Genomic DNA, 14,064 nt, shown 5'->3' with positions numbered 1-14,064 from the left:
TTTGATTATATTATTTATTGATCTTTTATCTTAAATTTGTGATATATAAAACTTTGGTGAGTAAATTATTTACTTTTTAATAGACATTTCAAAATAAGGGCGTGAATTAATTCGACCCCCTATCTTTCCAAGCTTATAACTACTTAAAAATGTAATTCAAGCCCTAATTTTTTTTCAGTTAAAGGAGGAAGGACCAATGTTTCATTAAAAAACGTGTTTTTAAAAAGTTTTTAAACTGCCGACTTTGCAGGTAAATTTATATAAAAAAACTTTTTTGTTTTAAATTTGAATATATTATTTATTGATCTTTTATCTTCAATTTGCGATATATAACACTTAGGTGAGTATATGAATTATTTACTTTTTCATAGATATTTCAAAATGGGGAGGCGTGAATGAAAAAAAACGTTTGTCTAAAATATTATAATCGGTTTATTGGAAAGAGCATAAAATTTCACATTGACCCTGAAAATATCGTAAAAATTGAATCAGTAGAAAAATTTTGATAGATTTTTAAAGTTTAAAAATTGAAAAATACTTTACTCGTAAAATTCAATTAATTTCATTACTGTTTTTTTTAATAAAAAATATTTCTATTACTTTTTATACAACTTTAATAGTTTATTTTGGAAGTATAATCCATTAAAAAATAAACAACCCACTTTTAAAAGAGAAATTATGAGTTTATTTATATTTTATTCGCAGTTTCGTGTTAGGGGTGTCAAAAATTCCCCCAAACTTCTGATACACCTAACGATCCGGCACTGTACATACAGCACCTAGCCTTCCCAAATGGTCACCATCTGGTACTGGCCAGGCTCACCATTGCTTAACATTGGTGATGTGGTGGGAATCGGAGTGTCAACATAATTGTGCTGTATAATAATAATAAGCTCCTGTAATTGTAGTCATAGAAGAATGCGAGCATGACGTTGCCAACAACAGGCTGCATCGTTATATTTTTTTGATGTGGTGAGTCCAAGTGCTTCCAATGTATCAACTGGGCTTGCACCATGGTTCACAGTTGCCTCATCAATGACAGATGTATTTTAATTCTCGTTGTGCATAGAACATACAACCAGATGCTATAAAATTACTGTTATGACAGACGTTCAATACTTAATGCCTTCGTCTAATTTCTCATATAAGCTGATTTAATAGAAATAGAAAATTAATAGATAGAATATATTAAAAGATGCCAGACATTTAGTAGACACGTGTTACATTTTTTGGATGTGGTGAGTCCAAGTGCTTCCAATGTATCAACTGAGCTTTCACCATGGTTTACAGCTGCCTCATCAATCACAGATGAAAGGCAACCAGACCTGAGTGCTGCTACAGATTTCATGACATATTGAAATTCACAATGCCAACGTTTTTACAAAAATAACATGATGTGGCATCGCTTCTTTTAATTTCATCCAAAGTTTCCTGTGGTGTGTGTGATTTCAAATAAGACAATTGATCACTGCATGACACTTGACAGGCTCCATTTAACACTTAAGTTATTTCAAACATTTTCAGGTGGTTTTAATGAGAATACAAACTTTGTTTTTTAAAGAAAATTATTAACACAGATTTGGAACACAATTTTTAACACAATAATACAAACACACATATAACAATATTTTTTACTTTTTCAAATTTTATAATTTTAATTCTCATTGCGGATGGAACATACAACAGGTTGCTATAAAATTGATGTTATGACAGACGTTCAATACTTAATGCCTTGGTCTAATTTCTCATATAAGCTGATTTAATAGAAATAGAAAATTAATAAAAACAGATGCCAGACATTCACAAAATATCAAACAATACAAAAATATTTTCAGTTTTTATTATTTTATTTTGGAGGAAACAAAAAAGACTAAAATGGTCAGGAAAGCTATGCAGAATGTGATGGTCCGGATATTTCTATGGTGATGATTAGCAACAAAGTGTTGAGTTGTGGGGCCGGAAGTTATGACAAGTGTGTTTTGAGAACAAAGTGTTTTGATTTGGAAGTTTGCCAACAGAGTGTGGAATTTACCTGATAAACTGTTAAGCATATAAGTTAGTTTTTAAAGATCCTCACTTGATTTTATTCTGATATGAATTCATATGAATAGTTATTATCCCAGTGATCGCTTAATTGAACAAGTTTGGTCTTCTATGCATTGTGTTTAAATATTTCGTAAGATTTTTTATTAGGCAAGTTAATATATTCTGATATGAATTCATATGAATAGTTATTATCCCAGTGATTTTATTCTGATATGAATTCATATGAATAGTTATTATCCCAGTGATTTTATTCTGATATGAATTCATATGAATAGTTATTATCCCAGTGATTTTATTCTGATATGAATTCATATGAATAGTTATTATCCCAGTGATTTTATTCTGATATGAATTCATATGAATAGTTATTATCCCAGTGATCGCTTAATTGAACAAGTTTCGTCTTCTATGCATTGTGTTTAAATATTTCTTAAGATTTTTTATTAGGCAAGTTAATATATTCTGATATGAATTCATATGAATAGTTATTATCCCAGTGATTTTATTCTGATATGAATTCATATGAATAGTTATTATCCCAGTGATTTTATTCTGATATGAATTCATATGAATAGTTATTATCCCAGTGATTTTATTCTGATATGAATTCATATGAATAGTTATTATCCCAGTGATTTTATTCTGATATGAATTCATATGAATAGTTATTATCCCAGTGATTTTATTCTGATATGAATTCATATGAATAGTTATTATCCCAGTGATTTTATTCTGATATGAATTCATATGAATAGTTATTATCCCAGTGATCGCTTAATTGAACAAGTTTGGTCTTCTATGCATTGTGTTTAAATATTTCTTAAGATTTTTTATGAGGCAAGTTAATATATTCTGATATGAATTCATATGAATAGTTATTATCCCAGTGATCGCTTAATTGAACAAGTTTGGTCTTCTATGCATTGTGTTTAAATATTTCTTAAGATTTTTTATTAGGCAAGTTAATATATTTCATAAACTTTTGTCTTTTTGTGTGATATTCTTTAGTCAATGTTCTCAGAAATCAAGGGGCTCCCTACATATGGCTCGCTTTTGAACTCTATATGACATTGGAATTGTTTGAATCTCTTTTGCAGTTGGTCTGCTAAGTATATGGATCCCTTTTTAACTCTATATGAAATACATAGATATTTGAATGTTCTTTAATGATCTTTTTTCTTCCGTATGTTTTTGCATATGAAGCAACAAATGTTCCTTCTATGCAAAGAACCACAGACTTAACAGGAATTTGGTTTTTCCCTTTCATAAATTTATTTTTATTTAAGCAGGTAATGGTGCATCCTATTAGATGTCAAGGATTCGTCATTTATTTTATACATTTCAACCTAGCGATCTTACAAATTACCCTTTTTTGTGAAATTGTTTGAATCTCTTTTGCAGTTGGTCTGCTAAGTATATTTGCCAGGTAATTTTTTTCTAATTTCAGTTGCTCCAAAGATTCCACTTTTTTTTCTGTATCATACATAAGACCTTGGTATTTCGTTATTTTTTTCCTCTCACTTCGTTTAACCCAGTATCATTTGGCACATAAACTTTTTTTTGTATATCGAACTTGACAAAAACAGTCTTGACAAAAACGGTTGGCCGGTTTTTTGATAGAAGCTGTCAAGCTGGCTCCTGTTTCGTGATGCTGGTATACCGTTTTGTGGTATGGATATTGGAAGATCATCAGATATTGTTTCCCGAATGTATTAAGATATGACGCAATGCATCTGACTTCTGTTCAAAAGAAGAAACACATAAGAAGAATGTAGTTAGTCTCCCACATGTGTTTTTATGACTCAACCGATTCGATTTCTGTGCAAGAGCCAAACCACATACTTAACAAGAATGTGGTTTAACTCTTATAACGACTGGTATGATTGATACCTTCTTAAGATTCCAGTTTCTTCTCATATTGTACATAAGTTCTTGGTATTTTGTTATTTTCTCCCTATCTGCTCTGTTAAGGCCAGGAACATTAGAGACGCTTACTTCAACTTAAGTTTCTTTCTCTTTTTTTTTTTTTTTCATTTTCTCCCTATCTGCTCTGTTAAGGCCAGGAACATTAGGGACACTTACTTCAACTTAAGTTTCTTTCCTGTATGTCTTTTCATATGAGTCGACAAATTTGACTTCTGTGCAAAAGAAGAACCACATATTCCGCAAACATGTGGTTTCTCTCCCGTATGTGTTTTTATATGAGTCGACAAATTTGACTTCTGTGCAAAAGAAGAACCACATACTTTACAAGAATGTGGTTTCTCTCCCGTATGTGTTTTCATATGAGTTAACAAACTTGACTTCTGTGTAAAAGCAGAATCACATACTTCACATGAATGTGGTTTCTCTCCCGTATGTGTTTTAATATGCTGAAACAAAGTAGACTTTTGTGCAAAAGAAGAACTACATACTTCACAAGAATGTGGTTTCTCTCCTGTATGTGTTTTCATATGGATCAACAAACGTGACTTATAGGCAAAAGAAAAACCACATACTTCACAGGAATGTGGCTTGTCCCCCGTATGTGTTTTCATATGAGACAACAAATTTGACTTATGTACAAAAGAAGAACCACATACTTCACAAGAATGTGGTTTCTCTCCCATATGCGCTTTTATATGATTTAACAAAGTTGATTTCTGTGCAAAAGAAGAACCACATACTTCACAAGAATGTGGTTTGTCTCCAGTATGTCTTTTCATATGAGCCAACATATTTGACTTCTGTGCAAAAGAAGAACCACATACTTCACATGAATGTGCTTTCACTCCCGTGTGTGTTTTCATATGATCTAACAAACTTGACTTCCATGCAAAAGAAGAACCACAAACTTCACATGAATGTGGTTTCTCTCCTGTATGTTTTTTCATATGACTTAACAAGCCTGACTTCCATGCAAAAGAAGAACTACATACTTCGCATAAATGTGGATTCTCTCCTGTATGTTTCTTCATATGAATCAACAAATATGACTTTGATGCAAAAGAAGACCCACATACTTCACAAGAATGTCGTTTGTCTCCCATGTTTGATTGCATCTGATCCGCAAAAAGTATATTGAATTGAGTGTATGATAATAAGCTGATAGGTTTCAACTTTGGAGAATTTCTATGAAGGAATTTAGAATTATTTTAAAATGTTTTCAGTTAACAATGAAGAAAGGTGCTGCATCCATTACTGGAGTTCTTTTCATTGTTTCAAATTCTGGAAATATTCAATAAATATGAAAAAATAAAATTCATGTGGTAAAATTGAATTTATTGTTTATTTTCATTAAAAATATCCACAACATTTATTAATTAAATTCAAAATAAAATGAGCATAGTTTTATGCAATACTGGTTGGTTAACAAAATTAACTTGTTTCTATTGTCAAATATTGAACTAAAATTTTCACATTGATTACTCGTATTTTGATTCTCCTTTCGTAAAAATCTAATTTGAAATTTTAAGATTTCACCAAGTCCTCTGACTATATGACCATGGGTTTTTGCAGATAATTTAGGAACTATTTTGTTTCCAAATGTTATCAATATTTTTTACTACACCTATACATACACACATTATATATATATATATATATATATATATATATATATATATAGTGAGTGACACCAAAAAAGTCCGCACTTGTAATTTTTCAAAACCAAAAATTTTAGCTAAATTAAATATAACTTCTAATTCACCTTTTATACCTCTATAATTTTTTGTTGTTTTATTTTACATACACTTATCAAAGCCCGGAGGCCACTCGAGTATAAGGGTCAATGAGTATGCAGTAGTCAATGGGATGTTAATCGTTAGTAGTGGAAATTTGGTAAATTGAATTACTTAAGGGGACGGTTCAACAAGAATTTGTTTATGTTGGACTTGAAGACGACTAAATTGTAGTCAACTGGAAAGCAAGCAAATGAAAGAGAGTACCACAGGCCTGCAGTTCTAAGAAAGAAGCTTTGTTCATGGAATGTACGTTTAAGTTTAAGCACGGATAAAGAGTTAGGGAAATTATTGATAGTTGTTTTAGCTAGACGAGTGTTTTTCATAAATGTTTCATATTTGACTTCTAATTGACATATTCTAGTGTTCACGTCAATTTTAAAAAGTAACTTCTTATCAGGAAGGTAAAAAGAAACTCGGTGCAATTGAAAATTGTTATTTAAATGTAATTGTAGAACATTAATCCAACACAAATACAACATAAACACAATGAACTAGTTAATATTTAGTAGCATAGCATTGACAGTCTGCAATTTTGGGGGTTTTCTTTGAATTAGTCTATGGCAATACTCAGGTGAAAGTTTTGTACAAAGTTTTTTTTTTTCAGATTTTAAATCTCATCATTGTGTCACTGTTGCTTGATGTAATACCATACGTTTTTGATAGGATTGAGGTCTGGAGATTCTGCAGTCAATCCAAACACGGAATATCATTCTCTTCAAGGAACATCTTTACATTGCCAGTTGTGTGAATGAAGCATTATTCTGCATGAAGATGGTATTTTCATCCAAATTCTGGCCAAAGTAGTGTAGAAAATGCTCAGTTAACATATTAATGTACTTAGGCGAATTAATTCGACCTTGAAAGCGAAATATAGGACCTGGACAATTGGCACTAATAACGCCCACATTAAAACTGAACCTCTACCACCTTGCAACTGTGCACATAGGATTAGTGCCGATTACTTTATTAGATAAACCAAAAAGGTGGAGATCACAAAGAGAAAGTCGAAGCATATGGATTAAATGTAACGTTGTATAATCTGAAACGACAAAAATTACCATTACAGATGTTTAGATGCCTAAAAGGTTGATATTTTAAGCTAAGTTAAAGCTCATTTTTTGCTGCAGAGTTTTTTGACTTCTCGATTTTGTTATTTTTTAAATTGATATGAACACTAGCATATTTCAATTAAAAGTTGAATATGAACAGGTAAAATTATAGAGGAATAAAAGATGATTCAAATGAGGTATAAGGTTTAAACAGTTACATGCAATTTAGCTTAACTTTGCAGTTTTTGAAAAAATACAATGCAGACTTTCTTTTTGGCGTCACTATATATACGGATGTATAGAAACTTTTTACTACTTATTACTATATTTTTTATTATTAATGGTTCCCATATTGTGTTAAATACTATACTAGGCTTAGTAATTGATCATCACCCAGAATATATATGGTTTCCTTAAGCCAGATTACTCTTTATTGTTCTTCTCCATTTATAATTTTTATTTCATTCCATAAGGGTAGATGCTTTGCCTTTTACATCCATATATATTCTGTCATAACTAGTTTTTCAATCTCTCCAATGTTTTGCTAACCTTACTGTGAGTGACATGGCTCACATTTGTATAATTTCCAATAAACCGCTTGACACACACAACGTGTTTCTGAGGAGTCGTACCACTCTTGAATACTATGACGTTTTATAGATTACAGATTATTTCAATATTTTTTGTCAATTCATTCTTATATGGTATACAAACTGTGGTCTCTATAACATAAAGGCAGTATTCAGAAGCAATTTGACTATCTGAGAACATCTTGTGTCTTGCTCTCTGATGAAGGGTTTTTCTTAAACTTTCCACCTCATTTTAATATGTATTGTTATTATATTGTTATTAGTACATATTGATTTTGCTCGGTGTTTTCGGAAACAGACTGTTATTTTCTTTACATTATATAGATTGTGAGGATTGAAGTGTTGATACTGGCTACATATTTAAAGATATATAGAGTGTTATTAGAGTCTTAATGATGTAAACCCCATGTAGCATAACATGGAAAATAAAAGACACAAGAGTTTGATTTGGAGTGGTATTATTATTTTGTTCTTTCGTCAGTGGCAATGTTGTTATAATGGAGGAGTATCTATTTTCAAATTTTGTGCAGGGATTGACTTCACTATTGAAAAAAAGGCAGTGATGTCAATAACAATATAAATAGGAAAATAAGAGACAGTGGAAAAAAGATGATGTCTAGTGGTATTTCAGGGTGACCGGAGTAGTGGATGAGTAAACATGTCAGAAGGCCCTAGCAAAAGTTAAATGGAAGATCTGGCTTGACATAAGGCAGGAGTATGACGAAAATCCCATGGGGATTTGTCACATGAGGCAGTGGATTCTAGTTGAGGCTATGGGCCCAGTCAGTCCTCAAAATACGGAGACAGATGTAAAAGAGGAAACCAATTAGAAAGTAAGGGACTAGTACATAAAACTAGAGAAGTAAATAGGCAGGTAGATAATTAGATATTAGTTATTGTGGCGAGCTGGGCCATATACAGAGATTATGCAGGAAGCATATCCAAGGAAACGTGAGCACTCCATTCCTGTGATTCCTTATAAATGAAACAAGGGCATCAATGCCCATAGTTGGTAATATGGGCGCATCAAATTCCTTTTCAATAAGAATTCCGGGAGAGAATTATAGCACTCTGTTGGATAGGGGAGCAGAGGTGTCAGTAATAAAATTTTTTAAAGCCATCAGACAGAAACCTAATTATGTGATAAAAACGTTAGTTTAAGAACAGCTAATGATGTCCATATTAATTGTAGAAGGGTTTGTTCGATTAAGATTAGGGATAGGAAGTCAGTCTATCCACAAGGACTTCTTTCTTCCAGAGCATCTCAACACAAGTGTCATACTAAACCACAACTTAAGAAAAATTGATTAGGATGTACTTTGATTTAGGAGTAATAAGAATATTCAATGAGTATATCGCTCTGGAAGATTATATCTATATTTCATCAATAGTTCAGTAAGCACAGAAAATTCAGTTAGCAATAAGAATTACATTAAAACACCAGCATCTGCATACATACTTGAGAAGGAGCTGCAAAATAACTAAGTGTAGTGTGACTGCTAACATTATCGAGATTACCATGAATGATGGACAAAATAGAAAAAAATTTGAAGGGAATAAACATACCTCAAGAATTCAAGTTGGAAGTTGATATGTTGCTGAAGTCGAATAGAGATTTTGCTGAAGTGGAGCAGTTGAATCTCTACAGTTTCAGGTGATGATTGTCTGAAGACAGCGTTTCAATCCTACCCAAAGCCGGCCAGAGGCTTACCTAGCCCAAAATGTGGTGAGACAACAACAACTACAGAAGCCAGTAATTGCAGTGAATGCAGTCAGGAGATTCAGTTTCTATCCGTCGCGGTTACTAACTGACAAAGTCCAGAGGAATAGTTGGCTGAAAAGTCCTGAAACAACTAATAAAAGATAGCGATAATTGTCCGCAATAAATAAAATTAATAAATACTGCTCATCTCAATGAATTCCAATTAAAATAATAAAAAATGTTGTGATTTGTTTGTATCGTTTGGATTATTTGGATTATTGTTCTCATCTTAAATATTATTTTTAAAATGTTTGCATAATAAATAACACTCAAGATGAGAACAGTAGTCGTAATAATTTAAATAATACAAACAATTATTCCTCATCTAAAAAAATCAGAACCTTAATATTGTAATTTGTTTAAAAATCATGATTATTTTTTAATTTAGTCAAAGTTATTTGTAAGGTTTGTTGAATGTATTTTTAAGAAAACTTAAAACATAATAAGTTTCTTTAATTATCAGCATTCTTTAAACAAACGAATAGAAATTTTGATAACTACATTTCCAAATAAATTAACAGAAAAACTCTTTGGTACACTTACGTGTGTAAACAGTTTCTAATACATCGATCCCTCATATTGAAACCACTAGACGAGAATACAAACAGTTAATTAAAGAAAGGAGAAAACGACTAAATATAAAAAAAGGCTAAATTCGCAAAATTGGCTAAAAAGTCGATGTTTTCAAAATGGATGATCGATTTACTAGAATTTTGTATTAGAAACAGAGCACAACTTAAAAAATTGTAAATATTGAAATTTTTTTGATAATCTGGTAGATTAGTGACAAGTACAATGTCTAGAATCTTTCAACCTCCCATAAAAAAACTTTTATGATTACCATTTTTATAAGTTTTGGGGAGTGGTGAAAACGAATATATGCTTTAACAGTGGCACAGAGAAATAGTTTTGAAATAGATTTGAAAAATGTAATTTTTTTAAAAAGTGGGGTATCACTTTTTATTATGAATTTAACGTAAAATGAGCACCCACTTTATGGCAAACTAGTGAATGGAGATAATTTTGTTTCTAATTTCATCTTTCAATAAAGCCCTAAGACATTAAAGAATAGAAAACAGATATTTGTCAGTCCTTATGTTATCAGTGGTGACCATTTCTGCAAGTTTTTTTTTTTTTTTTACAAAGGCATCACCACATTATCAAGGCCCAGAGGCCACTCAAGGATAAGGGTTAAAGAGTGTACAGTAGAAGTTGGTCAATATAGTAATCATTAGTAATGAAAATTTGGTAAATTTAATAACTTATATGGAACGGCTCATCAAGAACTTATTTACGTTAGACTTGAACACAACCATATTGTAGTCAGCCGGAAAGCAGGAAAACGGAAGACAATTCCACAGGCGTGCAGTTCTAAGAAAGAAGCTTTGTTCATGGAATCTATGTTTAGGTTTAGGCACAGATAAAGAGTGGGGGAAATTATTGATAGTGTTTACAGCTAGACGAGTGTTTCTTGTGAAAGTTTGGCGAGGGGGGACCATAGATTGAAGCTCAGTTGAACACTTTCCATGAAAATAACGATACATCAGAGACAAACTCGCAACATCTCTTCTGTGAGATAGAGGTTGTAAGGAGGAGAAAAGGACATCTCCTACGAGGCTACGAAGTCTATTTTGAACTCTATCAAGGCAGGACAAGTCCTTTCTAGCAGCTCCTGCCCAGATGTGGCAACAGTATTCCATCCTTGGACGTACCTGGCTCTTATATAGATAGAGAATAGCATCAGCAGTGAGATATCTACTGGATCGATAGAAAGATCCCACCATTTTTCCAGCGGCCTTGGCAACAGATTTGATATACGTGTTCCATTTAAGATCAGGAGTAATGGTCAAGCCCAGAAGCTTGTCAAAACTTGAGGCCTCCTGAAGACGAGAGCCATTCATTTCAATTGATGACAAATGTGGATTAAAATGTTGATGATGTAAAGAGAGAAGCTTGGTTTTAGATGCATTAAAAGTAACCAGCCACTCCTTTCCCCATTGTACTACATGCTAAAGATCAGAGGAGAGAGAATTGGAGAGTACTTGCTCGTTTACTGTCTTAGATGTGGTACCATAAATGGTAGTGTCGTCAGCATAAATGTCTACAAATGATGTAAGGATATGATTTGGAAGATCATTAATGTAGATCAGGAAAAGAGTTGGGCCCAGGATGGATCCCTGAGGGACACCGGCATTAATACTGTGAGCTTCTGATTTTTGCCCCTCAACTACTACTCTTATGAACCTATCAGAAAGAAATGATTTAATAATTGAGAAGACTTTTCCAGCTATACCATAGCTAGCGATCTTATGAAGTAAACCTTTATGCCATACCCTATCAAAGGCTTTAGATATGTCAAGAGCAATTGCCCTAGAAAGATTGCCACCGTCGAGAGATTTGCTAATCCTATGCGATATAACTGTAAGGACATCTGCTGTAGATCTAGCAGAACGGAAACCATATTGAGTGTCACTAAGAAGGTTATTTTTGTTGAGATGTTTGATTACTTCTGTATTTAACACAGATTCTAGCAACTTACTCATGACGCACAGGAGACTTATTGGCCTGTACTGAGAGGGGGATGAGCGATCACCTGAATTCTTAAATACAGGGCATACTGATGAGATTTTCCAGGGAGATGGGAAACTATTCTCCTTAAGACAACGTTTAAACAGTTTTGTAAGTATGGGCGCTAGTTCAGGTTGAAGTTTTTTGAGTACTATAATTGGAATACCATCAGGGCCAGTTGCTTTACTTGAATCAAGGTTTTTGATTAGCTTGGCAACATCACGTACAGATATACGTATATCACATAGCGTGTTTTCTGATACAGGAGGAAATATTGGGGGTTGGCGGTCTTGGTCGCAAAGGGTAGAATTAGCTGCAAAGTTCTTGACAAAGAGTTTAATGGGATATTCATTTTCAGCATACAAAAAACTATAGAAATCGTCATCTGATTGTTAAGGTCAAAAGTAAGTGACAATTTACCAAAACGGCTTTCAGGCTCCGCCCCCCCCACACACACATTATCACCGTGTGGCCTGAATGTGAGTGCTCATTTGGTGCTAGTGCACTTATTGATCCGTGCTATTTTAAGAATAATATTTTCAAATTAAAGTTTTATGATATCTTTTTTATTTTATTTAATTGTAAGTTTAAGTACAGAACAGGTACAAAAAACCCCTCTCCCCATGTTCAGAATGGCTTTCTACAAATAACATTATTATTTCAGCATGGATCAATAAGTGCACTAGTACCGCTCATTTTACATAAAATTAATAAATAAATAAATTTATTTAAAAAAAGTGATTCCCACTTTTAGAAATCTAATTCCTTGCGCCACTTTTGAAATATATATTTGTTTCAAGCACACCTGAAAAACTAAAAAAGTTTTCATTGATTTTTTTTTAGAGTCTTTTTTTTTATTGCTTTACGTCAGATTCTAGACCAATAATTTTTTTTTTTTATGTTCAAGTATTGAAAATAAAATAATAGATTAGGGATAATAATCCACTAAGAAAATTAAAAAAAAAAACATAAAAACAAAAACCATTAAACAATGAAAACCATTTAAGATTTATAGCTTTTTTTTTCCTTTGGTGAACGAAAAAACAACATTAGTTAAAAATATTTAAAATGTATAAAATTATTTTTTTCTTTTTACATTTAAGTCAATATTGAAAAGAAAAAACAATCGCCAATGAAAATTTTCAACAATAAATCAACATTTTCATTAGGATTATTCGCTTAGTAAATGTAGTTATCTCCCTTACATTTTTTACGTATTCTGCAAATGTGCAAAAATCGAAACTAAATTCATGTAGTAATACTTACGTTTTTGTTTTATAATCTGTTTTGGATTAACTTTATCTGCTTTTATAAATGAAAAGATTTTTCAAATGTGATGGACTTTACAAGCTCAACTTAACATTCAAGATGACGAACGGAAGAGCAAGTTCGCAGAAAACAAAATTGAAGAGGAAAAATAAAAAAAGAAATCATTTCGAAATAGAACCGATCTATTTAAAATAAAATTAGTATAAAATTAGTATTATTTTATTTAGCATTTTAATATTTACATGAGAGAGAACAGATTACAAGTTTCATCTTTATTAATTGTTTAATTCGTTGCACGTACAATTTAGTGGGGGCGGGAATTGATAGTTTTTTTAGCAGCCTTTTCGTATTTTTATTTATTTATTTATTTATTTACTATTTGTTTCCTGATTATTTTTATTGCGTTTGAAAGATTAAAGCCTAAAGTTAATCTGGTGCTTGTGCAGTTTATCAAATATTAAAAATGGAGATATTGGAAAAGTTATTCTGAAAAATGTATTTACGGCGTCGTCAGAAACTGACAAACGAAACTGACAATTTCAGTTAAATTTATAAGTTAAAGAAATTCTTTTTAAGAATCCCTTGAAAGATAAATATTAGCTTTCTATGACTATTTCAAAGATAATTAATAAAGTAAAGTCTTAAGTTATTAAATTAATATATATATATATATATATATATATATATATATATATATATATATATATATATATATATATACCTTGTTTGTGCAAAAAAAAAAAAAAAAAAAAAAAAAAAAAAATTAGCTCCCTCGCCCCAAGCTAGAGTTTTGCACAATCAAACAACGCATCCGTATTTGTCTAAATTAATAATTTTAAAAAATTAATCATTATTTAAAAATAATACCAATTTTTTCTAGTTATTTTTCTAAATGAATTTGGATTTAAATTATTATATATATATATATTTTATATATATATTAGGTATGGGCAAAAATGGGCGGACAAAAATAGAAAGACGATTTATCGTAATTTTTTTTTTGTAGGTGTCCAACTACTTTTTTTTTTTTTTTTTTTAGATCAATATTAGTTTTCTGG

General features: G+C 31.5%; 1 long non-coding RNA gene across 1 annotated transcript; it reads right to left on the bottom strand.

Moving 5' to 3' along the window:
• Window positions 1-4,052: 4,052 nt before the first annotated feature.
• LOC145270546 (uncharacterized) lies at window positions 4,053-13,143 on the bottom strand. The gene is made up of 3 exons (XR_013865433.1): window positions 13,004-13,143; window positions 8,974-9,260; window positions 4,053-5,253 (listed from the first exon to the last, which is right to left on the bottom strand). It is a non-coding gene; the product is annotated as an uncharacterized LOC145270546 (long non-coding RNA).
• Window positions 13,144-14,064: the final 921 nt, after the last annotated feature.

This window comes from Euprymna scolopes, chromosome 46 (assembly GCF_053919585.1).
Source record: "Euprymna scolopes isolate OS-2025 chromosome 46, ASM5391958v1, whole genome shotgun sequence".
Lineage (NCBI taxonomy): Eukaryota > Metazoa > Mollusca > Cephalopoda > Sepiida > Sepiolidae > Euprymna > Euprymna scolopes.
The sequence above is the reverse complement of the archived record's forward strand: the minus strand, read 5'-3'. Positions and strand labels throughout refer to the sequence as shown.